The 12817-nt window shown below is 32.5% G+C and overlaps 1 protein-coding gene across 1 annotated transcript in view; it reads left to right on the top strand.

Moving 5' to 3' along the window:
• LOC124356692 (protein O-mannosyl-transferase TMTC2-like) overlaps positions 1-12817 on the top strand; it is a 573220-nt gene that overhangs the window by 521160 nt on the left and 39243 nt on the right.

Below are 12817 nucleotides of genomic sequence, written 5' to 3'. Positions count from 1 at the left end.
GTTGAACTCAATTATAAATTCCATATTATTCGTAAAAAGCAGTAGTATCAAGAATAATCTATGATATTTTTATTTTAGATAAATGTTCTGGCTTAGGAAATTCTCCCGTTTTACTTCAAATTCTCACCCAGTACAATCAGTTTTCATATTTAAACAAGTGTTTTCGTTATTATAACATATTTTACACCATATATTTTTATTTTTATTATGATTTAATTATTGAAAACATTTATGGGGGTTTTCAGCTTTTTATTAAAAAATGTGTTCCGTATGTTATTTGTAAACTACAATGCTATTAAACTGTATTAAAATATAAAAGAAATTTAAAATTAAAACTTTTCCTGATACTGAATAGAGCGTTGATTTTATTTCTCCACAAATGGCTTTATGACTACCGTTATGATAGATTAGAATAATTTACTATTCTAGACTGTTTCACATTATACATTTCGTGATTGATAATAAAAATTTCTTTGGAAATGTAAATAGAAGCCTTATTTTTTATTAAGTAGCGGAGATCATCGCAATAAGGCATGAAATGTGTAAGGCTGAATACCGTTATCAACCTAAATTGTAAATATTATTCGATCAACACAAATTTCCTTTTTTATTTATAAATCTAAGAACAGTTCACATTCAATCCGGATCAAATTATTCGATAGTGCGTTGCACTTTTGTTGTTAAAATAATATTTACCTTCTCCAGTCTGTATTATTTAAATATATTGGTAAAATTGCATGTGTAAATTACAGTAAAAAAACCTATCTCAATTCAATTATGTCAGAATCGATTCGCGCGCGTCCAATTCAATTTCACGCGTAATTAACCAAACCACCGCGGAACCATGTATCGCCAGTTAGCATTGAGAGGCGCACTCTGCCTGGGCACTCTGCCAGAGACTAACTACTGTAAGCGTTCCGTTCCGTTTTGTATCATCATATATATACAACGTCGAGATATACAACATTACTATCACTAAAGTTCCTCTGAAATTCAATCTCTTCACACACTAAACACTGGTAATTTAAGTAATACAATTTCTATTATATTAAAAATGTATTGAAACATATTTCTAAAAAATTCGTCGATTCTACAGGTTTCCATAACTCTCAGCCAATAATTTCAGATGTTATTTTTGCATCAAAGGCGAACGAAAATGTATTCCAACTTTTCAAACTTAAAAATTACCCGAATATTCTCCATTTTGTTTTTTTTCCTTAACAATTAAAAATAATTTTAGATCGGTTTCTTTGAATAATAAATGTATATAAATTCATAACTTAATTGTTTAGAAATTTTTGTATTTGAAAATGGTGGCTTCCTAAAATCTTTACGCGTAAATACCTTTATTATACAAAATTGAAAATATTACATTAACATTTTTATTATATTACATTTTTTGTACGTTTATCTATTCTACAGGGTGTCCCAGAACTCTACCAATATTTTTGGGCATTATTTCTGGAGAAAAGACAAATCAAAATATCATACTAAAACTATCCAAAACAACTAATTACCTGAATAGCCTGAATAGAATTTCAGAGGAATTTGTAGTCATTTTAAACTCGGTGTGTTGATGAAAATAAAGAATGTTGTAAACATCATTTTACATATTAATATTTAATATAGTTTTTAGGGAAATGGTACAAAGTATAAAGAAAATAGTTTAAAATTATAATCTTTAATATCTTATCTTCATGAAAATTTAAGCTTTTAATAAAAACCCCATTTATTTAAGTTATGTTTCTTATAGAATCAAATTATACTTTGATGCTTCTTTTTATGAAACTATAGTTTTCTTGAAATAGAGAACAAGCAATTCAATTAATGTAAATATCTGTGCAGAATTGAATATATATTAAGCATATCAAAGTCATAAATCAACGCTCACCGTTCCCTTGGTACCTGCAGAATGTAGAGAACGATGTCTAGACAATGTCAACTCTCTAGACAACAATTGTCTCAGACAAACAGTAAAACACTGATGATAGCATTCCTTGGAGAGAGCGGCAACTCGCGCAAATATTACCATTGTCTCAGTTTAATGATACCGTCTACATACACGTGTGTACATTGTCTCTCACAAGAAACTCTAAAACCTGGGCTTACATTGTAATACTGTTGTATTGGTTTCCCCTAGAATTCCCCCATATATTGACATTGTCTCAGTTTAATGATACCGCCTACATTCTCGTGTGTACATCGTCTCTCACAAGAAACTCTACAACCTGGGCTCACACTGTAATACTGTTGTATTGGTTTCCCCTAGAATTCCCCCATATATTGACATTGTCTCAGTTTAATGATACCGTCTACATTCACGTGTGTACATTGTCTCTCACAAGAAACTCTACAACCTGGGCTCACACTGTAATACTGTTGTATTGGTTTCCCCTAGAATTCCCCTACATATTGACATTGTCTCAGTTTAATGATACCATCTACAATTCTCGTGTGTACATCGTCTCTCACAAGAAACTCTACAACCTGGGCTCACATTGTAATACTGTTGTATTGGTTTCCCCTAGAATTCCCCTACATATTGACATTGTCTCAGTTTAATGATACCGGCTACAATTCTCGTGTGTACATCGTCTCTCACAAGAAACTCTAAAACATGGGCTCACATTGTAATACTGTTGTATTGGTTTCCTCTAGAATTCCCCTACATATTGACATTGTCTCAGTTTAATGATACCGGCTACAATTCTCGTGTGTACATCGTCTCTCACAAGAAACTCTAAAACATGGGCTCACATAGTAATACTGTTGTATTGGTTTCCCCTAGAATTCCCCTACATATTGACATTGTTTCAGTTTAATGATGCCGTCTACACACACTTGTGTACATTGTCACTCACAAGAAACTCTACAACCAGGGCTCATAGCGTTATACAGTTTATTATTGTTCCAGTTTAATAATACCGTCTACATACTCGTCTGTGCAATTGTCTCTAACAAGAAACTCTGCAACCAGGGCTCACACTATTATACTGTTGGATTATTTTTCCCCACATATTGAAATTGTGTCAGTTTAATGATACCGTCTACATACTCGTCTGTGCAATTGTCTCTAACAAGAAACTCTGCAACCAGGGCTCACACTATTATACTGTTGGATTATTTTTCCCAAACATATTGAAATTGTGTCAGTTTAATGATACCGTCTACATACTCGTCTGTGCAATTGTCTCTAACAAGAAACTCTACAACCAGGGCTCACACTATTATACTGTTGGATTATTTTTCCCAACATATTGAAATTGTGTCAGTTTAATGATACCGTCTACATACTCGTCTGTGCAATTGTCTCTAACAAGAAACTCTACAACCAGGGTTCACACTATTATACTGTTGGATTATTTTTTCCTAAAATATTGTAATTGTGTCAGTATAATGATACCGTCTACATACTCGTCTGTGCAATTATCTCTAACAATAAACTCTACAACCAGGGCTCACACTATTATACTGTTGGATTATTTTTTCCCAACATATTGAAATTGTGTCAGTATAATGATACCGTCTACATACTCGTCTGTGCAATTGTCTCTAACAAGAAACTCTACAACCAGGGCTCACACTATTATACTGTTGGATTATTTTTTCCCAACATATTGAAATTGTGTCAGTATAATGATACCGTCTACATACTCGTCTGTGCAATTATCTCTAACAATAAACTCTACAACCAGGGCTCACACTATTATACTGTTGGATTATTTTTTCCCCACATATTGAAATTGTGTCAGTTTAATGATACCGTCTACATACTCGTCTGTGCAATTGTCTCTAACAAGAAACTCTACAACCAGGGCTCACACTATTATACTTTTGGATTATTTTTTCCCAACATATTGAAATTGTGTCAGTTTAATGATACCGTCTACATACTCGTCTGTGCAATTGTCTCTAACAAGAAACTCTACAACCAGGGCTTACACTGTTATACTGCTGGGTTTATGTTTTCCCAACATATTGACATTGTGTCAGTTTAATGATACCGTCTACATACATGTGTGTGCATTGTCACTAACAAGAAACTCTACAACCAGGGCTTACACTGTTATACTGTTGGATTATGTTTTCCCAACATATTGACATTGTGTCGGTTTAATGATACCGTCTACATACATGTGTGTGCATTGTCTCCCACAAGAAAATCGCATACCAGGGCTCACACTGTTATACTGTTGCATTATTTACGCCTACAACTTCCCAAAATATGAGGCTGAGACGATTTTACTCACGTATATGTAGACGGTATCATTAAACTGAGACTATGCCAATGTCTTGTTGCAGATTTGTAGAGAAAACTAACGCAACAGTATAACTGTGTGATCTCTGGTTGTAGAGTTTCTTGTGAGAGAAAATGTACACACGTATATGTAACGGTACCATTAAACTGAGACAATGCCTACAGGGAAATTGTTCTCAAGATGCGGATGTTTTACATAGATTTAAAATGACTGTTCTCAGTTTGGTAGTTAGCCATTAGGCTAGTATAAAAATATTTGCAAAATCTCATAACATTATACTACCATCATCGAACCAGATTTTGTCTACATGGTAAGTAAACATGCAAATTTAGCTCATAAATCAGTTTGTTCTCGTGCCATCGAGCGTGTAGGAAGGTAGACATACAGACAGAATCGTATTTTTCTAGTACCTAAAGCCATGTGTTTTGCCAAAGCTGAGGCAATATAGTTATTATTTCTTAAATTTATTTACATCTTTTTATGAACTACGAATATTTATTTCCATGGAATCATGTTTACTAGTTTGCTACAGTGGGAAATTTGTTAAAGCGTTACTATCTTTATAACTGGTTATCAATAAATAACTTTCATTATAAATTAAAAAGCATGTGAATTCTATCACAGATACCATATCAGAAAACAAATAATGATTTTAACAATAATTAGACACATCTAAATTAGACCATCACCGATAAACTCACTCACCTGTAAACGGACAATCCCGGACAAGTTGGGCCAAGTAAACGGAGTAAATGGTACGTCGAGGAAAGTGATGGCTCAGATATTCTGGCAGCTGAATCGAGTCGGTATTGGAAAGCCATTATCAGAAATTGACCGCTAATACGGGCTTAAATCAGTCCGACATGGCGGGGCTTGCTGCTGTACATCACCGACGTGATCAAGGGCGTGGAAATCTTCGACAACACAGCTACCGTGCATCAGTTACAGCTCTGAACACTATCATTACCTCTCCTTTACATTACATCAGTGTTTAATTCACTCTCAGGGGTGAATTAATAAATGTAATCGATTAATTAAAAATTTTAATCTTAGACGGATAATATCCTAATATGTAATTTTGGTACTAGAACTCTTTTTCCAGTTCTACTAGTACTTGAGATTGAGCAAATGCCGTTTAGCATTAAAAACTTAGGTATCAAAATAAAAACTTATGATATTCAGTTAATATGTATAAAAGAGTTAAAAAGTAATTCGAAAATGAATCATTCATTGGGACCATAAAGACTTTGTTTTATGTGGATTAGCGAGGATTAACAGAGGTTCTTGAACACCATGTGTAATTCAATATGTAATCACAATACGGTTTAATGCTCTAAAGTACTTTATTGATATATGTGGTGTAAAACGTAAATAGTCATTTGGTTAGATTATACTGATATTAAAATCTAAAACAATAATTGATATGGGCACTACTAAATTTAACTTGTGGCATTAATTTTTTGCTTAGATATTTTAGTGAAATACATAGAGGTGTACGTATCTTTAATGTGATAACTCTTTTATTGACTTCTGTTATTATTATTATTCTGTTCTGTTGTTATTAATAATAATAATAATAACAATATATTATTTAATGGATCAGGTAAGATCAATATGGTGGAAGATCCAGGCAATGTAGAGAATTCAGAAATATGATTATCATTAATGATAACATGAGCCGTACAAATTTTTATGGTCAGAATCAAAAACTTACTAGCCTATAGTAGCAACATTCTCAGCCAGTTAATATCTTTTGAAAGTATGTGTCACTTGCTAATGGTTCTTATTTAAAACTTAAGATTTTCCCCCAAACTACCCCATTTTTGGAGGGGGTCTAAATGTTCATGCATAAAAAATACTCATTTGGTCATACAAACATGCCACAAAGTAAATCAATTCATCTCTACCAATAAGAAATTAAATAGAGATGGGGAAATTTTAAGACACCCTGTATGGATGGGGAACTGAGTCATCATTCTGTTCAGATAAGTTTATTGCTTATATAGGGCCGTTTTGGCCTGCAACTAATATCAGGGTTTATGCAGACATGCTGGAGGGAGTAATAGGGTTAATTTACATAATTACCAAAATTGAGAAGCCATTAAGCATCCAAACCAAAGTTTCTCATGACGGTTGTAGTTAAAGCTCCAGTTTCTATTTAATGCAAATTCATTAGAGACATGAAATACGGTTCAAAGCTCTATAGAATTTAATATATTATAATGAATTATTTTATAATGTTGGTAATGATGATAGTTATATCAAATAATCCCTGGTTTTATATACTAAGTGTAAACACCATACTTTCTTTTATTGTAAACTAACTTTAAAGTAAGGTAAACAGTGATAAAAACTATTGCTCTTGTACCTTTAAACATAATATTTAGAATATTGTATTACCCTGTCTTAGTACCTAATATTTTAATGACTAAACTCAAACCATGTTTGGTTCATTATTTTGAGAATGGATATCTATATATAAAAGTTAAAGCCCTCACTCGCTCATTATCAATTCTCCAACTTACCGATATCCCAGAAACTTGAAATTTGGCAAACGTATGCCTTATTAGTTAAATAGAAACATTAAAGTAATTTTCTTTAACATCAAACATACATAGGGATTGTAATATTCAAGAACTTTTGTTTTTTCATCTTCCCAATGTCCATAAAGACGAGATTTCATAAACGCATGTATAATGCTCTCAATAGATAAAATAAAGATTTGTGATGAAGATCAACCACCCTTTCTGGTTTAAAACGGATATTTATTTTATTTATCAGGACCACAATGTTAACAGTTCTACACCCTAAAACACCTTAGACCGGAAGTAAATTACAGTAGGAAGTTGTCACTACTTTACCTGGGTAGAGTATTCATAAAAGCGTATAACATATATTTTTAAATAAAGCAACCATTAAAACGTACTACAATACCGGATAACACTTTGCGATCGAAAAAGACTCTCCAGACCGATATATGTACATATTTCCTTGGTCTGGGCAACAATGGAAATAGCGATACTACGACACGGGAAATGCCTTAGACTGGAAGTAGATTACAGTAACCGGAAGTACACATTTTTTCTGAAGTAGACTTTCCGGACTAACAGACATATTTTGTAATGTAACAATAATGCAAACGTTACTAAGGCACCGATAATAAGTTAGACCTGGAGAATATTATAATTAGACACTTTTTGGCTAAGGTAAGTTTCTCAGACCGAGTTATTATACATATTTTTATCGTGGAAACAAGGAAAACTTTGTTATGGCATGTATATACTAAAAATAATACGATCTATAAATGCTTCTTCACACGTGAAATATGAAATAAGACCCAGTGAAAATTTGTGTACGTATTGACCTTTTTAGCAACGGACACTAACATAATACCCACCATGTATATGTTTACTTCCTATTCAAAACTATCATAGGGTTTCGAAGTATTGGATATTAAGGGCTTCCACTAAGGTACTCAATTAGTATTTATCCACAATACTCTGGCTTTAAATATTTCAAGTGTTACTGAAATTTTGTGGGCTATTTATTTAAATATTATGAAATTTGGCAGAGAAATATGTGTACTTCGTAATTAAATTGTTTCAATTCTTAACTTCAGGGCCCAAAATCATTGCTCTTTTAAGTTACATTTTAGTTATTCAGATATTTATCAGAAGATTGACATATCTTTCAGTGGCAATCAATCTTTTCCATGAGTATTTATTGTGCCATTATAAAGGATATACCTGGGATATAATTGTTATTTAATAAGAAATCGCGCACAAACACAGCGGGTGTCGGCCAGTTTATAAAAAAAACCCCAACACTTTAAATTAAAATCTCTTATGAATACAAATTGCAGTTATGATCGCTATGGGAAAAATTATTTTTCTGACAGCAAAATACGAGTTTCTATTACGATATAACAAAGGGCTATTTTTAAAGTTTACATAAGTTATAGAGACAAAACTTAACTTTTAAATTATAAACAGGACTATTAAATACTATGAATGAAATAAATTAAAAAGTTTGTATAAACACCAAGCTGTTTTGCATTGAGAGTAAACACTTCTAGTAGCTGCAAGTCTAATTATAAATTTACGTTGTAGCCTGTATTTGATACGAAACTATTTGAAAAAAGGGAAGTTGGTACGTTAAAACAGTTCCCTCGTGATACAACTTCACCAACCGCGCTGTAAAGTTGGAGTTTTACTTTGCAAGTGTTACACTGAATAATTACCGTTTTTACATGCGAGGGTGGAATTAATTTAACCCTTACTTTGTTCAATTTCGTTTAAGCAAGTAAGTTGTTTGTAAAGTAAGTTCTGCTTTGTAACAGTCTGTTAAAAATTGCTAAACGATGTGTGCAAAGTATGCTGTGAAAAACTTTTAATTGCTGTGCTCATTGCATTGGAGAGTAATGCAATGCATACAATGGATAGTCAATAATACCCTTTCTTAAAACATTACGAATACAATTAGTCAATCAGTATTTGTAGAAAAAGAATTCAATTACTCAATATTATATTTCATTTTTCTTAAAATTTATTTCTCATACTAGTTAGTAAGAAACCGATATTTGCGTATACATTACGACGACTCTTGAGATAAACGCCATACAGGCCTTAAAACTTGGTATATTCTTATGATCCGAAAGAGATCACTATTGACTTTTGATATCAAAATTAAAACAAATTTGCTGTAATCAGGGGAAAAGGGTAGTCTAATGTCAGTTTTGTAAAAGCCTTCGTTAAATTCCATCTGACCCTTTTATACTTCGATCTATTGGTTTATAACACAAAATAAGATAAATTTTCAATATCTGTTGAGGATTAAGCCCGATATAGCCTGAAGGTTAGTCAATGGTATATTATATTAATATTCATGTCGTAAGTAGCGTTCCTATCAATAGTGGTATTCATACGCTTTCTCTAAGAAATCAAATTTGTAGTGTTAATACTTGCAATATCACTTTGCAAGACAGGGGAATTTGGTCTTAGGGCAGTTCTTAATGGACTTTTGAGAGTCCTTGCGAAACACGACTAGACCTTTCCAATAATAGTACATGACCATAAGCAGGAGTAAAACTACAATCAGAATTTTAGTGGCCTTTCAAGGTTTCAAGTAAACCGTTAGTGTCATTTCTGTGTGATAATCCGGTGAAATGAACAAGACGTATACTAGGCACTCATCTAAGTTTCTTCCTTTGATTCCTCCCTTCTATTTTCGTTGAAACTGTTCTTATAAAAGGGATGTCAAATCAGCAACCATCACCACTTTTGGAGATACATTCGTTTATGGAGACTGAAAAAGGATATAGTTATGAACCGCTAAGAATAACATGTATATTATTTCATGTATTATCTTCTCCCTCTAAGAGCCAAAATGTAGAAGAACTTTGAAAACATCTACGGACCGATTTATGTATGTTTGTATACACTTCTGAATCCTGTAGCTTCCAATTTTTATGTCATGGAATGCTAGTAATATAAGAGTATATGTCCTGGTCTGGGGATAGTCCTGTGGTTGTTAGGAGACGTGGAATATTTCGCTTTACCTATTCAAGGCTATAAACAGTTGCCTTACTCTACCCAATTAACGTTAGTTTAAATGTTATAAGCACTCCATATGATTGAATAAAAATTATCATATAATTTACCTGTAACTAAGTTTTGCAACAGGGTTTAGTATTTTTTATATACTTTCTTTGTTGTGACAAAGATCTCGAGGTTCAGCTAAACTAAAATTATGTAAAATTCATTCTTAATTCTCTTCTAATTAAATATCCTAATTACAACTAGTATTGTACGTGATTATATTTTTTATTTAATTTCAATCTAACAAGAACTTTTATACATTGAAGACTAATTAAAACATCGAAATTGAATCTTATTCTCTGATAATTCAAATTCGCATGATATAAATAATAATTTGAATGAGTTTGTATAGATTAATGAGGTATATTACGATACAAATTTACTAATGTATACAACATGCAGTAATGAGCAATAATGAATGATATTTCAATTGAATGATTGACCAAATAGACCAGTTAGGGAGACTGAATTGGAATGAGTGCCCTAGTCAGAGGTCGCAAAATTGAAGTCGATATTTTGGAAAACTATATAACAAACATACTTTAACACTGAGAATGGTTAATTAATCATACTAGTGTTTTTATATTGAATCTATATCGTTTAAGTTTGGCGCGGAAGTAACAATATCTCCAATATTAAGTAATACGCATACGCTTCGAGAATCGCATCATTGAAGTTCGTGCCGATGATCTCTCAGTATTTTACGTCAAAGTAAACATGGTCAGGACTACAGATGGAATTGGTGATTTCATCTTATGGTCAATAAAGGTATATGAGGATGCTGGAAAACGTACTATCAGTACCTGATTGCACTGTTTTCGTGAAGCACAAGCTTGAAATCCGGAAAAAATCTCAATCGGGTGCAAATTTTGGCAACTTCTCTTTATGAAGAAAATGCGTGCGATACCTTATTCCTTAACAGGAAGGTACATCTACCAGACTTCAAAGTCCGTTATATTGAGATGTCTTGGAGTGCCAATATTGAGATGTCTGCCAAGGGCTACCATGGACAAAGATAAGAGGTACTTGGAGACATCTCAACATCATCGTCCTTAATTGAACACTTCATGCTGATAAGCTTAATGTGTAATAGCAGTTCTATGTGTAATTAGAGTACGTAACTATTACAAATTGGACTATTACTATTAAATTAATGGCTAATAACTAAATCTAGGAATTACAGTCTTTTGATTATCTAAATATGAGATGTTTTTTAGTTTTGAGGAGGAGGTATCCCGTGATTTGAGATTAGTTTTCCACACGATGAAAAAGTATCTATGACGCTAAGTTTTCACAATCAGTACAGGTGTTATAGTGAAAATACATCCACGATTACTTGAATACCAATGTAAAGAATTAGAATAAAATATAATTGAGTTGAAACTTAAAAGTACTTGAATAATAATCAGATGAACATTCGGTTATTTTGAATACTTACTTTAGAGTCAAAATAGTTTATAACACGTAATGAGACACAAAATTGTAAAGTAGAATACTTTGTCGATCTTATTTGAGTCTCTTCCTAAATCCTAAATTTGTTGAAATAGCTACTAAATTTACTATTTCCTACGTGCGCACCGAGATTGTTTAATGGCATATTTGTCTCTCAACTAAGATTTACAAAATTTGCGCTTATTACAAAATTTGTTATTTTTCAAATGTTTTGCAACGGTATATGACGATTAGTTAAGTATTGTACACTGGTTCATTTTTAATATTTATATAATGTATATTATTTATATTTTATTCTTGTATCTACGTTACTTTTTTTACTATCAACTATCTCAATGTCATTCGCACTAAAACACTATGTTTATGAAATGAAAGTATTATTTTGATACACCACTACTATCAAAAATTGTTTATGTAGAAAATTAATACTTTATTTAAATCTCTTCATTTTGTTATAAACAGAACATGATAACCAAGTCTAACAATATCTACCTTGACAATAAATTTAATTCTGTGCTAAATCGTTTCCATGCTGAAAATTATAGCTTAGTATTTAACACCTGAGGAAGAGGGCAGATTAGATTCCTCGAAACGTAGTGGTTTCTTTCAATAATACAGAACGATGGCAACTTCCCTGTCATCTTGTATGCCTTCAAATCATCCCTCGTCATTAATGGACTTTAATTATATAGGTCAAATATATTAAAAATATCCGAGGAAAAAATATGGTACGTAGGCAGTTTTAAGTAGTTCGGTTATTTACTTCATATTCGGTTTTGTACACCTGACTCTGACTAAACCAAATCTAGGCTACTAAGTGAATTAGTGTTGAGTGGTATGGTTTACTACAATGGCGAAGAAATCGATGATGAAGGCGAGGTAAAGGGGTAAATAATGAGGCCGTGATATCTGATAAGCGGGGGAGGTCATAAATTAAACTTGCCCTGGAGCACTTGTAGATAACACGCCCACTGTATCGTCGCGTCGGTCGTCGCTACTTATCTTAACAACCTCTAATATTATTAACGTCCTGGCGGTTCACTTATCACTTGTTAACTGAGTATACACTCAATGATATTACATTAATTATTGTTAACAAGAGTTGTAGAGTGGAATTTTAAAATTGGTAGTCACTTGATTCAGTTGTAATTTCTTCGATATATTAGTAAAATTTTCTTTTTTAAATTATTCTTCACAATATATAACAATAAAAGATTGAGCAATAGTACACCCTGCAGCTCAAGGGGGTTTTAATTTCTATATGTATGTCTATATGTCGGTCGATGTCAACTTAGATATTTCGAAAACGAATTTATCTAAAGACGTTAGGTCCTGTGTATGTTCACCTAGGTACCACTGGAATCAATTATGGTGCATGGCAAAGACAAGATATTTTGGCTTAGCAATAGGGTATATTTTTACATTTGCCTTAATTACATTGTTCTAATCAAACTGAAAACAATCAATGTGAGATTTTAACAAGTCATATATTAACAACTGTGATGTGGC

This window comes from Homalodisca vitripennis, chromosome 3 (genome assembly GCF_021130785.1).
Source record: "Homalodisca vitripennis isolate AUS2020 chromosome 3, UT_GWSS_2.1, whole genome shotgun sequence".
Lineage (NCBI taxonomy): Eukaryota > Metazoa > Arthropoda > Insecta > Hemiptera > Cicadellidae > Homalodisca > Homalodisca vitripennis.
The sequence above is the reverse complement of the archived record's forward strand: the minus strand, read 5'-3'. Positions and strand labels throughout refer to the sequence as shown.